Genomic DNA, 21391 nt, shown 5'->3' with positions numbered 1-21391 from the left:
CAGCAGTATATTAACAGGGGAATGTAGTGGTTTGCACTGTTACCTCACAGCAAGAAGGTTCTGGGTTTGAGCCCAGTGGCTGGTGGGGGCCTTTCTGTGTGGAGTTTGTGTGTTCTGCCTGTGTCAGCTCTGGTTAACCCCACAGCTCAAAGACATGTAGTTTAGTTAACATGGGGTGGTGTTGGGCTGAAGTGCCCTTTAGCATATATATAAAATGTGTGTATATATATGAATGACTCACCACACTTCGTGTCAATTAAATCTTATTAATAGTAACAGATCTAGATAAATCCAGTGACTATAGACCAAACTTTAATATGCCTACAGTCAATGTTAATGTCAATTATGACTATTATAAATTGCCAATGGTAGACCCTCTGATGATAATGTTCTTCTAATAATATTTTATTTCTAAGTTAGTAAATGTACTCATCCTGTAAATGGATCATGATTTGCATATTGCAGATACTCCCATATCCTTAGCCATTTTGCACTGTTACTATTACCATTTACACTAATACAATTTGTGCTATTTCTGCTTGTGTGGTATTGTATGTGTGTGCTTTTTTTAAATTAATGCTTGTTTGGTTTGTGTATTTATGTCTACACTGAGGGTCTTGGAGGAACAATTTTTCAATCTGTGAAAAAGCCCGTTTGCATGGCTCCGTCCTCCGTTGCACAGTTGCTCTGTTCACTAGATGAGCTCTAGTGCTCCCTTTTTAGTGAGCTCAGTCAGCAGGCTGGTAAAGTCCAAAAAATTAGGAAAAACCTCCTGTAATAGCCAGCCAGGCCCAGGAACTGCCTCACCCCCTTTTGGTCTTGAGTCTTGGGCAGGCCACAATCGCTGCATTCTTATCAATTTAGGGACGCACCTGCCCATGACCCAAGTGAAAGCCCAGATACTGTACTTCCACCCACCAAATTGCACACTTCCTTGGGTTTGCTGTGAGTTGTGCATATTTCAGTGATCTCAGGACAGCCCTTGGGTTTTGGAAATGCCACTGCCAATGTCCCTGTGTGCTCATGACAGGAATTGAACTATGATGCAACAGCTGGAGCACACCTCTGCAGAACAGGGACCTAATCTGTGAGCAATGTCCACTGAGTAAGCCAGCTGGTCCACGATGTCCAGGGAAATGTGTTTGAAAATGTCAACGATGATATTCTTCACGTTCTCACCTGCTTGCTCTGGAATGCCAGACACTCGTAGATTCCATCTTCTTTCGGCATCCAGGTTGCTGCATTGTTTCTGAGGACACTGTTCTCTTTTTCTAAGATGTGGACTTTATTTTGTAAGACGACGACTTTATTTTTCACGTCTTCTACCTGTTTCCCCATAGAATGAAGGATGTCGGTGACACTTTTAATGGAATTTGTATTATCTTTAACCATTGCCTCAAGTGACAGCAGCCATTTGAGAGATTCTTCTTGCATCTTTTCAATTCTTTCCATTATTTTTAGCAAAAGCAAGATGGGCACAGCCTCTTTATGATCCTCGTCACTGGCACGTGTCTTCGACTTTTTGGCTGGTCGTGGTTTCGGAGTTTCTGGTAGTGGCACCAAACACTGTTCCATTCCATCTTGTAAACCATCTGGTTCAAACTTTTCACTCAGAGACTCTCTGGCATAGAAATGCATTACAGCGCAGCTATCTTCCTCTGTTTCCATATTGATGGATAACCTGAAAAAATAGCAAGTATGCTTACCAACCAAGGGCGGCTGGTGCATAAGGGCGATTGGGCGACGCACTGCCAAAATGAAAAAAAAAAGTTTTTTTTCTTTTTTTAAAACAAACTTTCACCAGCGCTGCTCGAGGCTGTTTTAATCTGTCTCTGGGTATCATTGCCCAATCAGGGTGGTCTTGCTTCTAGAATACCGCCCCATTTGGGGCGATTTCAGTCACGTTGAAAATCGCCCAAGAGTTCACTGATAGAGTCCCATGTTAATATATTTTTTTTCTCCTGACTGACACTTCAATGCAATCTCTATGGGTTCCGGGGGGGCTTGCCCTAACGTGCTTACGTCACTGTGAAGCGCGGCAAAGTTGCGTTCGATCCGCTCAGTTTCTGAGGTGAGATGGATGCGGAAAGCAATTCAGTGCGGTCCTTAAAAGAAGTTCCATTTAGTCAGCAATCAAATCGAGCTAAATTGGCAACAAAACAAGCTGGACCCCCTCGACCAAATCTAAACATAAAACAAATTTCGACAAGGGGGGGAATCATATACTCGAGGTTTTACTTCAACATGGTCCCAGCGCAAATCCTGGTGAGCTGGCTGCGAGGACGCCTCAGCGGTTTTCTGCTCCCCCTGCTTACTTTTCCACCCTGGAGGTGGCTCCACGGACAACACTGCTTGGATGGTCACTGGAGTTTCGGACATGCATCATTTGTCGGAGAAAATAAAAAAAACATGAGTCATCAAAGATTCACATGGGCAGCTGCGTGAAATGTTCGGCTTTTGGGAGAGTGAACATCGCTACACAACCGGATGAGGGCTACAGGCTAGCAGTTCACCGCCACACGATGAGGTGAGCAAGAACAGGCACATATTAAACCAGCTCATCCAATGCGTGAAATTTTGTGGAGTGTTCGAGTTAGCTCTACGAGGCAAAGATGAAACTGAGGGCTCCAGTCACCGTGGTGTTTTTCTGGGTTTGGTTGACTTCGTGACTCACACACACACACAGTCACAGAATCCGTTCACTTTTGATGTTTTCAATGTGCATTTTTATATTTGCCACACTTTGCTCTGAGAGTTAGCACTTTGGTAATATCCTTGGTAAATACCAGTAATTGCAAGATCTAAAGATCCACTCATCTATTTATTCAACTGCTATTGTTATGTTAGCCAACTATTTACAATGTTTTGTTACAGTAAATGCACTTTCCTGTTTGTCCTTAAGTTGCACAGTCTGTAAAATTCTTGCTGGTCATGGAGTTTGAAGTACAAAATCTATTTACAGAACATTCTGTAGAACAGTTGACTTGCTACCTAGGTCAATTTACTTCAGTCCTGTGGACATTTATGGTCCATGTAGACATAACGGGGGAAAATTGCCCCCCCTGAAAAAAAATTCAGGAGCCGCCACTGTTTCGACACTGTAACTGAATAAAATGAAAGAAAACAAGGATTAAAAAATTGTTTCTGAGCGAGGTCCTTGTAGTAGCTATTTAGTTTATCAATTAGGTTCATTCTAATCAGCCCTTAAGCATATTTAGCAATTCAGCACATTAGGTTTTGTTCTTCATGTTGCGGAGCTCCACAAATCACATATTACACTTAGGGTTGCCACCTGTGTCTGACAAAAATCCTGGACATTTCGACCATCCAATCGACCTTTTTGCTTGTAAGCAACGGCGCCCTTCGCACATCTAACCCAAGACAAAAAAAAAAAATCACCCTTCTACGCTGAAATTGTATTGCTCTAATTAGTAAAAATGACGCTTTTGCTAGTTATTTGTTTAGTTAATTGCTTTACATAATAAAGCAGGTCTTCATTATTTTGGTTTATTTCCAACAGTTTTTGGTTGTGGACGCCTGGGGGCAGTAGTGGGCACAGGTAAAAGGGGAATACATAATTAAGTTCTGTTTGTTTGCTTATGTGGAATAAAAATAATTAATTTTTCATTGTATCTAAGAATACCTGAATGTAACAATGTAAGGTGTAGTGTCAAACAGCTTACCTGGTTGCTTAGAGTGTGGTGTGTGCTTTGCTTGTGCTTGCCGGTGCCTCTGCTGCTTGCTGCTCTTGGCTAAACAAATACATAGGAGGACATGTAACTGATATAACTGGGCACATACAGGAGTATGTACTACACTACACTATTTCATTTAATTCACCAAAACCTTACCTAATCTTCCATTTATATTTGGTGTTTTTCTTTGCTGCTGCTATGAGTCCTGGCTGATTTTCAATGAATGTCTTGAACTCAGTACAGGACAACTGAAAGTTTAGCCTGACTTGAAGCTCAGCCTTCACCATTGCAACAGAGAGTCTGTTTCTTTTATCAGTCCAAGCATCCTCCATTGCCCCTTTTCCACCAAAGCAGTTCTAGGGCTGGTTCGGGGCCAGTGCTTAGTTTGGAACCGGGTTTTCTGTTTCCACTGACAAAGAACTGGCTCTGGGGCCAGAAAAACCGGTTCCAGGCTAGCACCAACTCTCTGCTGGGCCAGAGGAAAGAACCGCTTAAGTCAGCGGGGGGCGGAGTTGTTAAGACCAACAACAATAACAAGACCGCGAAAGATCACCATTTTTAAGCGACGAGAAGCAGCAGCTATACAAACGCGAAGTCAGCCATCATCATTATTATTGTTGTTGTTGCTGCTGCTTCTTCCGTGTTGTTTTTGCTTTGATATTCGTGCCAAGGTTTATGCAAACGTAGCGCCGTAACTGACGTATACAGCGACGTAAGTGACGTATACAGCGACGTAATGACGTATTCAGCGACGTAATGACGTGGCTCCGCTTAGCACGGCGAGCTCGGAAAAGCAAACTGGTTCTCAGCTGGCTCACAAGTTGAAATACACATTTTGCCCATTATGTACAATAAACCGGGACATTCAGTGTCCCGGATTTTTTTTTTTTTTCCGGGACAGACCATGAAAATCCGGGACAATCAGGAAAAACCGGGACAGGTGGCAACACTAATTACACTGATGCCATCTTGGCTGCCCCCTGTTGCTCTATGTAGTTTTCATAACAGGCTTATTAAATAAATATACAGCAATAATGTTCCAACAAATATTTTAATGAGTCTGAGTTTTGACTTTGACAGAGTTACTAACACACCAATGATCATTGCGTCATACAAAATAAATAAACACACACACAGGCAAGGTGGCCGAGAGGTTAAGGTGATGGACTGCTAATCCATTGTGCTCTGCATGCGTGGGTTCGAATCCTACCCTTGTCGTGTGCCTACTCTTTTGGATGGCATGGTGACGTAGTGGTTAGCATGGTCGCCTCACAGCAAGAAGGTTCCGGGTTCGCGAGGGCCTTTCTGTGTGCATGTTCTCCCTGTGTCTGCGTGGGTTTCCTCTGGATGCTCTGGTTTCCCCCACAATCCAAAGAAGGTTGAAAGCTAACCTTCACAGCTCATCAGAGGAGCATATCAGCAGAAAAGTAGTGTGGAGTTAGTTGATTAGGTAATTGTTACAAACAGTGCCAAGGTTGTGGGTTTAATCCAAATAGTGGCTGTTTTCACAGATGCATGGGCGCTGCCGGGGGGGGAAAGGTTAGAACAATTCTAGGGGCCCAGCACTGCCATGGGGCCCTTTAAGGGGCTGATAATATGATTTTAATAAGACTTTTGAAATAACAATGCAATATTCCATCTGGTAAAGTGAGCTAATTGAACAAGGTTGTCTATTTCTTGAGTTCTTCAACATATTGTCATTTAACCCTCCCCCTTTTGCGAAATGGTACTGTCCAGTTCTGGTAGAAGCGCGATGCGTTAAATCTGTGTGCTGATCAGTGCAATGCTACTTGCTGCTGTGTCGCGGTGCAGCAGCCAGCCAGCCAGCAGTGGAGTGCGTACAGTCTATGATCGCTAAATATGAAGCGTGGCTGTCAAAAACGTAAAGAAAGGCAGCTGAAAGCTGAGAGGGACCGGAGAGGCAGGCAACTGGTCACTCAGTTTTTCCCAAAGAAAGGTAGCTATCGCTCACATGTGTTCAAAATATCAGTGAATGGTAAATGAACAGTATGAACGTGGTTGGATTAGCCTATCAAGAGAACACTTTTACAGTTTGTACAGTGACATTTTTTCCATTTTAATAACTGAACTGACTTGTGTGATAAACAAGATGAAATATTACGTTATGCTGGTGCTAATAACTAGTGCTAATAACCAGTTTCATAACTAATGGGGTGCCCTAAATATGCACAGATTCAGCCTCAGGGGGACCTCCGCCCTACCAAACCACTGAACCCCCCTTTGAAGAAGGAGGTAAGCAGCAATACAACCCATAAATGCTTTAGGATTGAAGTTTTTAATAAGCGAGCGCCATATACAGTTTGCTAGATTAAAGTGTTGCTAATAACGGACACCAGTCAAGTGTTTGACATGGTTATGTGTGTGGAATGTTCACACGTTCTAAACCATTGGTTTCAAATTGAGGAGCTGGAGAAAGCGCAGCACACATGAAAGAGGGAGAGAGGTTACAACATATGAAGAAATATGTACGTAATTGATCAAATTGAAATGTCACTCCGTGTCACTTTGAAATAAATTTAGAATGAGATGTTTCCTGTCTTTTATGCGTAACATTTGTAAGGCTACTGAGTATGGAGTTCATCACAAACTCAAGGTCCATGGGCTATCAAAAGTCAAATAATGACAATATTGCAATTGTGACAAGGGTGGGCAAAGTTGGGGGGCCCAAAATTCTAATCTTTCATGGGGCCCAAAATTGCTGGGGCAAAATTTCTGGGGCAGCTTGCCTGCGACCCTGTAGAACAGGATAAAGCAGCTTGAGATGAGATGAGACAAGTCTATTTGAAAAAATTAAATAAAAACTGTTTTGCGAACTTAATTCCACATACCATTTAAAAAAATAATTCTCATCTCGATGTCAATAATTGTGGAACGGTGTCAATAACTATGGAATGGTGTCACATCATCTGACACGCTAAGTAATCGGGAATCAACTTATTTTTTTTTCAGTGGAAGTTTGAGTGACTATTCATGCACAATTTACGTATTGAAAGTCTCTTCTACTTTTGCAATGGCCAAAAGATCATTAAGGTGTCAATGATTGTAGCTGCAGCTCTACTTCTGGATACTTAAACTTACGACCTATGATACCCTGTGGTAGGAGTGGTGCTGTTTCAGATTGGCGTACTGCAGCAGTACGGTGTGAAGGTTTTGGGCACACCTGTAGAGTCCATCATCGCCACAGAGGACAGACAGCTGATTGCTGACAAGCTGAAGGAGATCGATGAGAGGCTCGCCCCCAGTGTGGCTGTGGAGTCAGTGAACCCTGCTCTTCTCTCGTTACACTCCACACGTGTATATCCAATATCCAGCACACGATATTCCCAGTCACCCGCTTTTAAAGGCCTATATAGATCAAATGGGTGTGCTTTTATACGAATGTTTGCATGTGTAACATTATTTATGATAATATTTACTCGGTATGTAATGATATATTGCAATGATAAATCGTGATACATATTTATGATGATTTGAATAAATGAATTACAAAACAATATCAACTGTGAGCTACTGCTCACTTATGTATCCCCTCGCTCTCGCTTATATCAGAATACAAGCAATTGAAGGAATATGACACTTATTATGAATGTTGACTTCAACAAATAATTAACCCTGACAAGTAAGTAAAAAGCAGTGTTCTCCCCAGGTATTTCAAATAGCATCCTGGTAAACTGTCATTTTGAAATAGCATTTTGCTTCTTGAAATGGCGTCTAAATCCACCGTATATATTTCATAAATACATTCAGTCGGTAAACAGATAGTTGATGTGCGACAGACCTGAAAACGGTATACACAGTATAGAACCCCAAGCTGAAGTTCGGTACCAAATATCAAGCACAGCGGTCTCAAAATTAGCCGGTCACCGGCGGCAAATCGCTGTCTGTGGCTTGTTATGCCACCGGCTATTGTCAGTCGAGTCACAAAATTTAATGTTAAATATTTCTGACGGCAAAATAAGTTGTGAACGTAAATTACACCCACTATGTCATGTATGTCCGTTGCCGCGTCAACTTTGTTTACATCCTCGACATGAGTGCAGCCATTACTACCCCTTGTGCCATATGTAAGCCGTACTCTGATTGGCTTAGAGTGTTCCATGGACTGCGAATGGTTCATACCATCATGTGACTCACAAATGGCGACGAAGAGAGTCGCAAGCGGCTCCATGCTGGATGCGTGGCTAAAAAGGTCTAGAGGGAAAGGTAAGTACGTTTTGAACACAAATTTATTCTGTCATTGTGTTGATATAGAAAAATAAATATGTCTTAGTCCACTGTTTCTCAACCTTGCTTAAGACATTATAATCGCAGATCGTAAAGTTGACTCTGCGTTTGACAGCTGCTCGAAAAAACAAACTGTGTGTGTGTAACAACGCTAATCAAGCTTAAGCTAGGCGACCCGCCTCAAATACCCGTCCCGGGTAAATGTTATCCCAATTTTAGATGACCTGTTCCAAACCATCCCGCCCCATGAAAAATTCGTACTTGCATCTCTCTCTCTCTCTCATATATATATAGTTCTTCATCTGTATTCAAGATTTCACCATATTCTTCAATAGTATTAGAGAATCTGGAGAAACTTGTCACCTTAGCTTAGTCAAAGTGCACATCAGACTTAAAATTATTATATCATCCATATGTGGAGTTCAATCGGACTACTTTTTATGTGTTTGTTTGCAAATATTTCTGAAATTTGATAAAATGACTGAGGTATGGTTTCATATTTCATGTTTCCAAATGGTATTGATTACCCTTTATTTTCACTGTTAAAAGTTACCAGAGGCCACCATTTCTCAGTGCATTTCATAAAATTTTCCATGCCCAAAGGGGGGCACACCCCCCTTTGAAACCCCCCCTGCACACTTTGCGTGCATTATGTCTACCACTGGCAGACATTTTATGATTTTGCACCCTGCTGTAAATTATTTGTACCCTGCTATTCTCCCAAACTTTGAAGCCCCTGTAAGCAGTTGTGATTTGTAGTTGCTGAGAAAAGTGTTTCGAAAATTTTGTGAATCCACCCTATATGTTTCGTAAATACATTTAGTTGGTAAACAGGAAGTCGATGTGGGACAGACCTGAAAACGGTATATACGGTATAGAACCCCAAGCTGAAGTTTGGTACTAAGTGGCTATGATTTGTGGTTGCTGAGAAAATGGGTGTTTTGGATGGACTGAGAGACAGATGGACGGACAGAGGTAAACCAGTATATCCCCACTTCTTTGGAGTGGGGGTATAAAAAAATGAATTGTAATTATCAGGCTGTGTAATCACTAAGATAGATAGATAGCTCCCAAGGTGGGAATTTGTTTTGTTGCAGCAGCAAGTTATCAAACATGTGAAAAGAAAAAGACACACTGTGCAACATAAAATAGAATTAAAAAAAGAACAAGCTGACTTTACAATATACAGATAAAAATGTAACAATTAAAAAAAAACTATATATGCACTTTGTACATGTGACTGTGCATTAATAGTGCTAAAATCAAGAATTGTGATAAATGAAGATAAAAAACTGTGCAAAAGTGTCAGTATTGAATGGAAGACAAATAAATAAAAACAAATCAACTCATCTCATTATCTCTAGCCGCTTTATCCTTCTACAGGGTCGCAGGCAAGCTGGAGCCTATCCCAGCTGACTACGGGCGAAAGGCGGGGTACACCCTGGACAAGTCGCCAGGTCATCACAGGGCTGACACATAGACACAGACAACCATTCACATTCACACCTACGGTCAATTTAGAGTCACCAGTTAACCTAACCTGCATGTCTTTGGGGGAAACCGGAGCACCCGGAGGAAACCCACACAGACACGGGGAGAACATGCAAACTCCGCACAGAAAGGCCCTCGCCGGCCCCGGGGCTCGAACCCAGGACCTTCTTGCTGTGAGGCGACAGCGCTAACCACTACACCACCGTGCAGCCCACAAATCAACTCTAACAGTGCAAATGGCTAATGACAGTAAACCCAAAATTATACCTGTTCAGGTAGCTTTTTTCTTTTGCCATAACCCGGATTCAAACCTGGGTTGCTGCAGCCACAACGCAGAGCACTAACCACTATACAATCATGGCAACCCAGATAGCAAAAGGGCGTTGATTCGACGGGGAATCATCGGCATGTTCTTCGACCATACGCCGTCGAATCATCGTGGATCACCGGCGTTGATTCAACACCGCTTTGCTCATACGAGTTTGCGTTGAAATGACGTTGAAAAGTGGATGGTGGCCGACAGAGAATAGACCCCCTTTCACCCTTTATTCAACTACGGATTTCGGTCGATTTATAGTTTAATTTTCGGCGATGATTCATCCAACTTTACTTCCTGTTTTATGTACAACAGGAAGGCTGCAAATTAAGCAAAACAGGCTAAATTAAACTAGCTAACAATAAAGCATCGGGGCTGTTGCCTAGGATGAACACACACATGCATACTTCAACCATGAAAGTGAAACTTAATTTATATCAATGTGCGTAGGCTACGTCCTGTTTAATGTACAACAGGATATAAAAATGCATGCAACAATGCACCTCTCCTAATGTTTGTCAAGCTATCTAATGAGGCATAACTTTTAACATTTATAAGTTACAGAACACACTTGAACAAGTTCTTAGAAACATTTTATGATTTATTTATAATTTATAATTCTGGCCTATTCCTCCTGCGGCGCAGACCTGTACATGGAAACAGAAAAACATAACCAAAATTAATTTGATGCAGCATTGATAAAGAAAGTCAGCAGTAGGCTATGGGTTTCTAAATGCCACCCTACCTCATTATTTGGACATGGGGAAAAACTATATTTAAAATCCAAAGAGGGATGGAGGGAGGAAAATTAAAACAAAAGAAAGAAATGAAATATAGAGTAGAGAATATTTGATAAAATTAAGGATGTTTTTATTCAGTAAACATTTAAAAAAAATGTTCTACAACACTCTAGCCTAGTGACTTACCAGTAACAAAACAGACTTGAAGTATTCAGATCCGCTCTGCATAAAGCAGCTAAATCCTCTCTCTGTCTCCTGGCAGAAAGCTCCTTAGTTTGCTTGTGTCTCAATCACGGCTGGTATTCTGTAGAAAGACTTCTTTTCACCTTTCCCATCAGCTTTGTTAGAACCCTAACACAGCACAAAAGTTTACCATTGTAGGTTTATGATGAACCAAGTGCCTCGTGGGTTCACATACCGCGCGTTGCCGTTATTTCCCCCAAATCACGAGTTTGTTGGTCTTCCAATATGGCGCAGGGTTTGTTTACTTCCGGTTTCGGGTGACGTCAGTGAAAGGGGTCTAATGGGGGCATTACCGCCACCCACTGGATTGGGGTGTAAAGCAGTCTGAACAAAACGTGTAAACATAAACATAGGAGAAATGAACCCGTTTTTCTAACTCGTCCTCACTTAGTCTACTTTTCTTTTTTGGTTAGTCTGGATTTGATATTGTAAATTTAAATGTGAATCAATGTATATTCATCGGACATGAACAAATGAATAAATCTTGAGTAATCTTGAGGGGCGTGTGTGTCCGGGGCGCGGTGTCGCGGGGGGGGGGGGATCGAACGAACCCTCCGATCCCCCCTGGCTACAGGCCAGAATTAGTTGCTCATCCTACCAATGTTGAAAACTGGCCGGCAAAAGTGACGATGGTTCAACATCGTATATTCGACCTTCTCTGATGGTCGACAGATCAACCTTTACCCACGGTGATTCAACAGTGATAAATCGACCTTCTCCGACAGCAGAGAAATCGACGTTTCACAGCGCCGTTTCAGCGTTGATTTTCTGACTTACGACGGAAACCGACCATTCTGACCAAGAATCGGCGCCGTTTCAACGTCCCTCTGCTATCTGGGAAACTACTCAGGTAATCAGACACTTGCTTTCAAGACCATACCACTCATGATTTTCAAGTTCTGCTCCAGAAACAAAACCTCCCACTCAGACTAACCTGAGAAACTAAGTCTGAAATTGTTTCCATGGAAACATGAAAAATTAAAACTTCTCAAATTTCTTAGTATGAAAAGGCACATCTACATCACCTTGTTAATATGTATACCAAGTTTCAAATCCGTATCATGAATAGTTTTGGATATATGCTCCGGAAACAAACATTGCTCTTAGAAACTAAGTCGTAGGCCCAATCCCAATTCTAATTTCTACCCCTTCCCCTTGGCCCTTCCCCTTGAAACTGAGCTACAAGGGATAGGGCTTGAAATTCAACCCTTACGTATTGGGATAGCCCTTCAACGATCGCATACGTCATCGCGTACCTCCGTCAGCGTTTACGTTAGCAAAACGCGACCAAATGCGTCATTGGCTGCGACCAGCCGCTACAGTCAGAGCCAGAGATCTCTGCTGGCAGGGTGTGATTTGTTAACTAACACCACTGAATGGGATATCTTTGGCGCTTCGTGCACCACATCCGACAGAATGAGGTGTCAGAACACTCATGTAAACAATAAAAGCGAGAATAACAGAACAAAACGTACGCAGTCAAGCAACCGAAAACAATACTCACTCCCAAAGCTTTTTAGCAGCAGCTTGGATTTCAGAAATCGCTGCTCATTCTCAGCTCGAAAGCGAATCAAGCGGCGTGTTTCCTCTGGATAACAACTTAAAACACGTAAATAATGGAGAAAATACATTTATGACAATCTTTCGCCGCGGGAACCGCCATCTTTCTGAAATCCGCATGAAATCTCGCTGAAATCCGCATGGAATTGTGGGAAATCACTCAAACCCCTTCGTTCGGAGTCAGCTCCAGGAAAATCTCCGTTTGGAGGGGTACAGAAGCCCTACCCCTTCCCCTACCCCTCTGCGTTAACTGGGATTGGGATACCCCTACCCCTTCACGTGAACGCGCAAAATGGAGGGGAAGGGCCAAGGGGTTGGTGGTCCAAGGGGTGAAATGGTATTCGGCCAAAATCTACTTATGTAAAAATGTGAAAAATACTTGAGAAAGTAGCCAGAATGTGAGGCAAATAGTAAACAGAGGCTAACTGCAGCTAGGAACTAAAGTTGTGAGTGATGTTCCAGCAGTTTCTGTGGGCTGTTTTGGGGATCAGTATAGGGGCTTCAAGGTTCTGCTGTGGCCCCAATCTTCAGCACCACTGAAAGAATTAAGGCTCCGTAGCTCAGTGGTGAGAGCACTGGTCTTGTAAACCAGGGGTCATGAGTTCAATCCTCACTGGGGCCTGTAATGGATATTTTGAAGGTGGAAAGATGATCCAGATAAAAGAGGGGATATTGAGAAAACTGACACCAGAAGGTGAGCAAGTGCTGCTCATGATTTCTCATCACCTGAAGACCACTTTCTGCTGGTGAGAATGGCCTCATATGGACAGTTTGAAGATCAGTGAGATCACTGTGGATGAGACTGAGGACCTGAAGGTGTCTTGGGTGTGCAATTTCTGCAAAGCACTTTGCACTCAAGTCTCCATCAATGCACATAGTCAGGTGGTGTTTGTTTATATTTGGAGGCTACTTTGCAAAATTTACCAAGTCTTGTTTTTGGTAATAATATACAAGTTCAGATATAAATTCATAAATCTGGACTTCTTGTAATGTTTGTAGGCTGCTGTTTCATAGTTAATTATGCAGGGAAACTTTGCACATAAAAAGATCCCTGAAACCACATATAGGAAATTGGTATAAAATTATTCCATCATTAATATGCAATTATTATATCCATAATAGGTGTTATTTGTGGCACGCAACCTTTTTACTCAGGTCAAAAGCAGGGTTTATACATTAGATACCCATTTAACCCTAAAAGGACCTAAACTACTGAGTGGGATCAGTTAGAACCTCAGAGGTGGTGTGCTGCTCAGTCTATTCAACTGACATAACTTTCTGCTTTTAGGAGTTTGTTACTCTATAGATTCTTTATCTAAAAGTATGTTTGTTTCAAGATTGATGAAAAAAAGTGTTTAACAAGGTGACTGATTTTCTGTTTGGGTCCCATAACTCTGTGAGATTTGTTGCAAAAATATTTCAGCAAGTTAGTCGCTTCTTTGTGTGTCTATCTTTGCCTATTTGTCCATTTGCTTGCTTGTCTCAGGTGTCTGCCATAATTAAGAATATAACTCTTTCTTACAAATTGTAGATAACTAGTGAACCTGTTAGTTACCGGTATAGAGTTACTGAAATGTCTGATGGTTATCTGTCCATGCCCTCTCCATACAGAACAACAGACAGTCCAGCAGATACAGAGGAAACTGACATTGTCTAGTTGTGAAAGTGACATTGTTTACTTTTGAAAATAGTCCAGTGGCTGTTCTGGTCATAATATGTGTTACCAATAACTGCTTTTATCTTCGTGTTTTGTGTTTGAATCCTTAGGCAAAGTGTTATTTCTTGATGTAGTTTGGACATTAAAAAAAAAACTGTGAGCAGCTTAGTAATAAATGTATCACAGAAATTTCTAAAATGAGAGATTGTGAGCTGAGTTCTGGAATGTAGATAAGCTATAAATATTCTCAAGTTCTGTAGCAATAGTGTAAAATATTTCTGGCTTTTTTATGTTCTCTGTACTTAAATGTCTCATTTTAAACTTAATTTGATAATATCATGTAAATATATGATTTCTATTCATATAAAGTTAGTAAACGGGTAATTAAAAAAATACAGATGTTATAATGGACTTAAGTGATACGGATATATGGTTGGGTTTTTTTTTTACATTTTTACATGCGATATTTAGCATTTCCTTTTTTTGGTGAAAATGGTGATTGCTGACATTACAACAAGTAAAAATAATTTGTTTGGGATGTAAATAAAGGGTTAATACTGAGAAACCAGACTTAGCAAATTTTGCAAAGTAGGTTACATATGCTCCCTGACTATAAAGTTTCTTCAAAACATGTTGCACTCAAGTCTCTATCAGTGAGCCTTTGACATCATAAACAAAAGACTTCAATTAAAACTCTAAAGGATTCTTATCATGCTGCAAGTATTTGTAAGTTCCTGGTTACACAATTCCAACTTTTAGCACTAGGAGACTCGGGACAAGAACTCCATGAGATGTACACGGAAAAAGCATGAGGTTAAGAAAATTACAAGTTAAAAATGACAAGAAGACAGTCGTCTATATCCCCCACCCTATATGCCAACTATATACCAAGTTTCAAGATATTATTTGTCACATTTTTCAAGTTCTGCTGCAGGAAACCAACCCTACCTCTTTACACTGACTTTAGCAGCCCATGGCATAAACCCACCGGACCTTTGGTTCAGGTGAGCTAAAAATGAAAATTTCTCACATTTCTTAGAATCAAAAGGCACATATACATTATCTTGTTAACATACATACCAAGTTTCAAATCTGTATCATGAATAGTTTTGGATATATGCTCCGGAAATTAACATTGTTCTTAGGAGCTAATTCAAAATCTATTTTTTTATGTAAAAATTTGAAAATTAATTTTTTCCAAAAATCCAAAATAGCAAAACGCAGCAGTTCACATGTTGCTTGATACGTATGCAAAGTTTCATGAAAATATCTTCAGTAGTTTTAAAGATATGGCCTGGAAATGAAAACATGACCAGATGGAACCCGTTTCTATATCCCCCGCCAAACTTTGTTTGAGTGGAGGATAAAAAAAGAACCAAAAATACTGTGGGTGGTAAAAGAGAGCAACTGGACTTGCTTGAAGATTCTTGAAGACGTTTCACCTCTCATCCGAAAGGCTTCTAAGACAGAAGAAGTATTTGGATGAGAGGTGAAACGTCTTCAAGAATCTTCAAGCAAGTCTGGTTGCTCTCTTTTACCACCCACAGTTTACTATGACCTGGATGACTGAGAATCTTCACAGACATACAACCAAAAATACTATTTGGATTTCTTTTTGGTTGGAGATCTCATCACCTGAAAACCATTGGCTGCTGCTGAGGATGACCCCACATGAAGAGCCTGAAGATCAGGAGGTCACTCATGGTGCTTATGGTTCGTCTCTTGAGGGCTTGGCCTGTCCAGTGTTTTTGTTAGCTCAGATGAGAAAGTAGCCAGAATGTACAGTCCACAGCCCACTCTACAATTGACACACCACATTATTTAAAATGTGTGTCTTTTTTTGTGAGGCAAATAGTAAACAGAAGCTAACTGCAGCTAGGAACTAAAGTTGTGAGTGACGTGACACCAATTTCTGTGGGCTGTTTTGAGGATCGGTGCAGGGGCTTCAAGGTTCTGCTGTGGCCCCAAGCTTCAGCAGCTGTGAAAGATTTAAGGCTCCATAGCTCAGTGGTGAGAGCACTGGTCTTGTAAACCAGGGGTCGTGAGTTCAATCCTCACTGGGGCCTGTAAGGGATACTTTTAAGGTAAAAAGATGATCCAGACAAAAGAGGGAATATTGAGAACACTAACACCAGAAAGTGCTGCTCATGATTTCTCATCACCTGAAGACCACTTTCTGCTGGTGAGAATGGCCCCATATGGACAGTTTAAAGATCAGTGAGATTACTCTGAATGGGACTTGGTGTCTTCGGTGTGCAATTTCTGCAAAATACTTTGCACTCAAGTCGCCATCAATGCACAGATGATAACGTCAACAACTTCAAATTAAGACTAATATATAGATTGAGGCACTGCCTAAAAGTGGAGCGCCCATCTGTTTCTGGTTTGTAGAATTTTCTTATATCATAGCCTGCCTCTTTTGTTTTATTTCTTTACTGTTATAGTTATTATACTGTTTCCTTATGTTGCACAAAATTTCAGGCGACAACAGTGACAAGTTACTCACTACTATACTGTCCCGACTACTACTCTACTTCACTAGTTCTTGGGTTTCCTGTGGTGGCAGGCATGCACACACAGGACCGAAACCATCAGAAAACAACTCGATGGGTTTCTTTATGTCTCCACACTCTATGCCTATGGGGCTCTGCTCGCATGGGCCGAAGGAGCGCCACTAATATGAAGATTTAAATTTTAATTACAGATAGGAGTGTGGTTCAGTTAAAGGTTAAACTGATTTCTGTGGTGAGTAAATGCTGATAGAGCTAGTGTTGGTGTGGGGATGTTCTAAAGCAGCCTGCAAAGCATGTCATTTAGAATGACGAATCCGCACAACTTGCAGTTGCTGCTCTCTAACAGTTCCAATACAGCCAGTCAGCCGTCTGTCACAGAAAACGACACATCTGGAGTTTGTCGTTTTCATCTTTGGCACTGTGTCCATCTTAGAAACTCACTGCGCTCGCGAGATAATCTGCTCTCTGACGTCATTTCTGTGGATTGAGCAGGACAGAAACCACCCCTCCCCCACCCAGGTTTTTCCTCTGCTCTACAACAAAATCATAGGTGACATGCTTTCTTATTTTGAACACAGAATGGCAAATTTCACCGAAAAGTAAGCAAAATATATAAAGTTTTCAAGGTTGAAATGTTTCCCCTCGTGGGCCAAGTTGTAGCAGGAGCCAAACCGTGCAGGCGATATTAAAGCTAAGCTAACAGAGCATGCGCAGTGCGCAGGCAGCCTTTTGCCACCACTTTACCATCAGCTGACCTGTCGCTAGTGTATTGCTGTTTTCTTTCTTTGCCCATACTGTTTGAATTGATCAGTATAAATGGTTTCATAAGCCATGCTCGGCATTAAATCACTGTTTGCCATCACTTCATTCTCATGCATTTAACTGTGCTATGGGGAGAGCGGGGAAAGGCCGAGCGGCATTTTTTGGATACCAAATGTTTGTCATCAGGGTTGCCACCCGTCCCATAAAATACAGAATCGTCCTTTATTTGGCAATTAAATCTTGTGTCCCGTATTGAACCGATACGGGACGCGATTTGTTCCATATTTTCATAAATGTCCAATACACATGTCTGTCACACATATCAACACTAAATCTAACAATAATGAACAAAATAAAACAGGAAATACTCCGTTGCGGGATCTACCCAGGACACAAACCCCTCCCCTCTGTGTCACGCTCTGTGCGTCTGTGCCTGGCTGCCTGCGTCACTGCGTGTGGCGCTGTCACGGTTGCCTAGAGACAGACAACACACACCGGCGCTGCTCAAAAAACCCGGGCCTTTTAAAAATGTCTGCTGCACCCTGGACTCCACCATGTCCTCAAAAGCGTAAACGCTTACAAAAATACAGATGTGAGTGGGAAGAGGCACATCCTTGGCTGGACAGCGTGAGTGGAGACGACTACACAGCAAACTGTAAAGTCTGTCGGCGAGTGTTTTCAGTGGCAGACGGTGGGCTGTCTGACATTAGACAGCATTCGTCGGGAGAGCAACACTGCAGATATGTAAGAACACAGAAGACACAAGCGTCAGTGTCACAGTTCTTTATACCCCAATCATCTCCTGAGAGTGATACGGTATGGGACATTATGTTATGATTGTCGTTTGTTTGATTGATTGTTTGTTTGAATTAATGATCATTCATCCGTCCGAATGGATGTGTTAAAAAGGATGACAGAGTTGATCCACAAATCAAGCTCTCACTAAATCTCAGCACCTCACTCACTCACTCACTCACTCACTCACAGGACCCCTGTCTTCCACACTCACCCCGCCCCCTCGCTTTCTCATCCAACCACGTACTTGCCCGTACTATACACATTCACTGACAATCAGAAAACACACAACATTATTATTATTATTATCACACAGCATTCACAGTATAATAATAACAAATAAATAAATAAATGCATAAATTTCCTAGATTAAAATTTTTATTTTATTAGTGTGGTTTACTTTAACTGTTTGGATGACATGACTTCATTTCAAGTCATAAGACAGACAGCAGACAAATACCGTTCAATTTAATCTGTTGACTGTTTAAATCTGGTCAACTCCACAGACAAGAGAAACACAACAGTTCCTGATGAACTCAGGACTGTTGAGGGAAGGAGTAATGTTTTGCACTTTCTTGTTTTCTGCATTCTTGAATAAGCAGACATACGTTTGTTGTTTTTTGTTCTCTTTTTTCCTCTCTAAGTAAAAATGTCCCCAAGGTTCACAAAGAGAGTCCCTACACCAAGAACAGTTATGCACTTACATTTACAGTGATATTAAGTTCTCAATATATTTAGATTATATTTTAAAAGTTCATTGTTGCCTACTTGTACATTATACATTTTTACAGCGTTGGCAATAAAGCATTTCAAGCCTTAAGTATGAGTAATTGCTTCTTGATCACCCCTTTACTAAAAACACCTACAAAATAAAACATACCACTGCTGCGGGCACCCCACCCCATGGGAGTTGTGCCCGTGGTGGTCATGGCCCCAAGGAGCCGTGGTGGGCGTCCCTTATTTTCATTTCTGAATGGTGGCCATGGGCGTAAAAATGCATATGGACGCGTCCATACCAATATTCAGCTGAGTTTAAAATGTCCATACCATTTTTGAATGGAGAAGCCGCGATGCGGGAAACGCTGAATAAAAACACCAAACGCGGTATCGCTTCCAGCTGATTTTCAGTTGTGAACAGACCTCTCAAAGACGGCTGACTATTGGTGGGGACAGGTAAAAAAGCTTTATAAAGCTTTGATTGGCCCACCTCCCGTTGCCTTGACATTGCTATGGTTTTTTGTTGTCATTGGCTGTAAGCAGTAGCAAGCGGTAAAATCAGCATCCAGCTCGCTGCTACAGCAAAACAGCACACAGGCAGTGATGTCGGGCAATAAAAGAAAACATAAGGAGGACATAAGACATTATTTTACCCAGTCAACGGTAAGCTATTCAGAACAAAATAGCCTTGTTAGAGAACCTCTTCAGACAGTGACGTTTTCTCTCTCTCTCTCTCTCACACACACACACACACAGACACACACACTAATAAATGCTTGTAGGTAATGCTAAATGTTTACTTATATTTACTTTTTTCTTGCTCATTGTTTGCATGTATATGCATATGTATATATGCATGTGTATATGCGTATGTATGTAACCTCTGCAATAAAATGTGAAAATGTAAAAATGTGAAACAATTGTCACTTAACCCTTTCAACTTAATGAATAAACATTTTTGCAAAATGCACTACAACTACCAAAACTCTTCACACTTCTACCACCCATACCTACATTACTTCCAGATTCTGAAATTGCAGTAACTCAAAAGGAAGCACATGATGTTTCAAATGTGTGAAAATAGTAAAAGTTGTGTGAAAATGAAGCAGCAGCACATAATTTTGATTGATTGTGTTGTTGTATTTTGGGTAGGTCATCAACTACTGCGAAATTCACAGCAACTTCAATGTCCACTTTCTCTGTGTGATAATGTATTGCCCGTATACATGCAGATGTTAGCCTAAGTCTAAGACTAAGTGTACCTGGTGCTAAAAATCAAAATAACACAAAGGAATGGACAACCAATCATTTGTACAGTGTAGGCCACATTTCGTGCGACAACCATGGCGCACTGGGGCGTTTGGCCAAATTATGTCCCCACCAATATCAACACCGTTTTTACGCCCTTGATGGTGGCAACCCTATTTGTCATGTCTCGTTCAAAATGCTCATTGTCATTTACATCTCTCATCTGTGTTCACTTTGTCTAATATCAAGAAATGCAAATGTACACACGGGCTGTGAAAAACAAACACTCTCATTTATTGGGTAAAACTTTGTGATGACATTTCCATATTTACTTTACTCACTGGCAATCAAACTCCGGCACTTCCGGGTTTAGGTGGGGAAACCGAGGGACTATACCACTTGGGTCAGATAGAGGGGTTTCGTGGGTTGAACCATTTTGACAGGGGTGCGAGTGGATTCAGGGCAACTTGTCAGATCCCGAAGAATTTCGCAGTGATTTCAAAATCAGCATCACTATTTAGAATTAAATTCCTACAACTCATCATTTATATTAATTCATTTTTTACCCGTTTTCTTTCTCTTTCAGCTTGTGGCTTTTCTTGTGAAAGATTTCTTTGCCTTTCTCTCGCTCTTTCACCACTTCTTTCCTTTTCTTCCTCTGGCAAAACTCTCTTTGACTTCATCTTTCTCTCCTTGGTTCACTTGTTTTGACATCTTTTTAAAGTTTGTATTAAAGTGTGGAAAGTGATGATTATTGTGTTGCGCTGTTTGAGTTGCTCTCGGTGGAAAAACCCGATAAACACGAAATTATCTGCAGACAAAAATAAGTAACGTAGGCACGCTCGCGCTTCTAGGTCTGGCCAAAATCAAACAGCCAATCAGAATCTCGAGGGGCGGGGACGGACACGGCTGGGATCCCTGTGTGTCTTCAGGGTGGAGCTCCGCGATGAATAAACTTATCAATAAATAATTGTTCTTTTTGTTTGTTTTAAAGGTGTCATTCCACGACAAACCGTTTAATACTTGCTCTTTTTGAAATACCATAGGTCACTCTGAGTTGCATATGCATGCTGCATGTGAATATGTTTTCTACCCCCATTTCCTGGATTAGCCTATGAAAGAAAATAGATGGAAAAACGAGCGAATCAGAAAAAGCCCTACAAACTTACGTCACTTCAAAAATTAGTAGTCATGGCCTCGCCCATAACCCACTGGAGGGAGCGTCACAGTGCCGTTAGCCAATCAGAACCGATATGTTTACATGTCATGAATATTCATGAGTGTGGCAGTTCTCGTGTATGGGCGTAGCACAGAAGACGGCAGGACAGAGCTCAGGTTGATAAACCGTTTTATTGTCACACTTTTCAGTCTAACTTGGTTTGAAAACACAGACAGCCACACACACAACC

The 21391-nt window shown here is 41.4% G+C and overlaps 3 non-coding genes across 3 annotated transcripts; all 3 read left to right on the top strand.

Moving 5' to 3' along the window:
- The first annotated feature begins 4831 nt into the window (after positions 1-4831).
- On the top strand, positions 4832-4913 carry trnas-gcu (transfer RNA serine (anticodon GCU)). Its single transcript has one exon. It is a non-coding gene; the product is annotated as a tRNA-Ser (tRNA).
- A 7926-nt stretch (positions 4914-12839) lies between these two features.
- On the top strand, positions 12840-12912 carry trnat-ugu (transfer RNA threonine (anticodon UGU)). Its single transcript has one exon. It is a non-coding gene; the product is annotated as a tRNA-Thr (tRNA).
- A 3028-nt stretch (positions 12913-15940) lies between these two features.
- On the top strand, positions 15941-16013 carry trnat-ugu (transfer RNA threonine (anticodon UGU)). Its single transcript has one exon. It is a non-coding gene; the product is annotated as a tRNA-Thr (tRNA).
- Positions 16014-21391: the final 5378 nt, after the last annotated feature.

The sequence above is a fragment of the Neoarius graeffei genome, chromosome 1 (genome assembly GCF_027579695.1).
Source record: "Neoarius graeffei isolate fNeoGra1 chromosome 1, fNeoGra1.pri, whole genome shotgun sequence".
In the NCBI taxonomy this organism is placed as follows: Eukaryota; Metazoa; Chordata; class Actinopteri; order Siluriformes; family Ariidae; genus Neoarius; species Neoarius graeffei.
The sequence above is the reverse complement of the archived record's forward strand: the minus strand, read 5'-3'. Positions and strand labels throughout refer to the sequence as shown.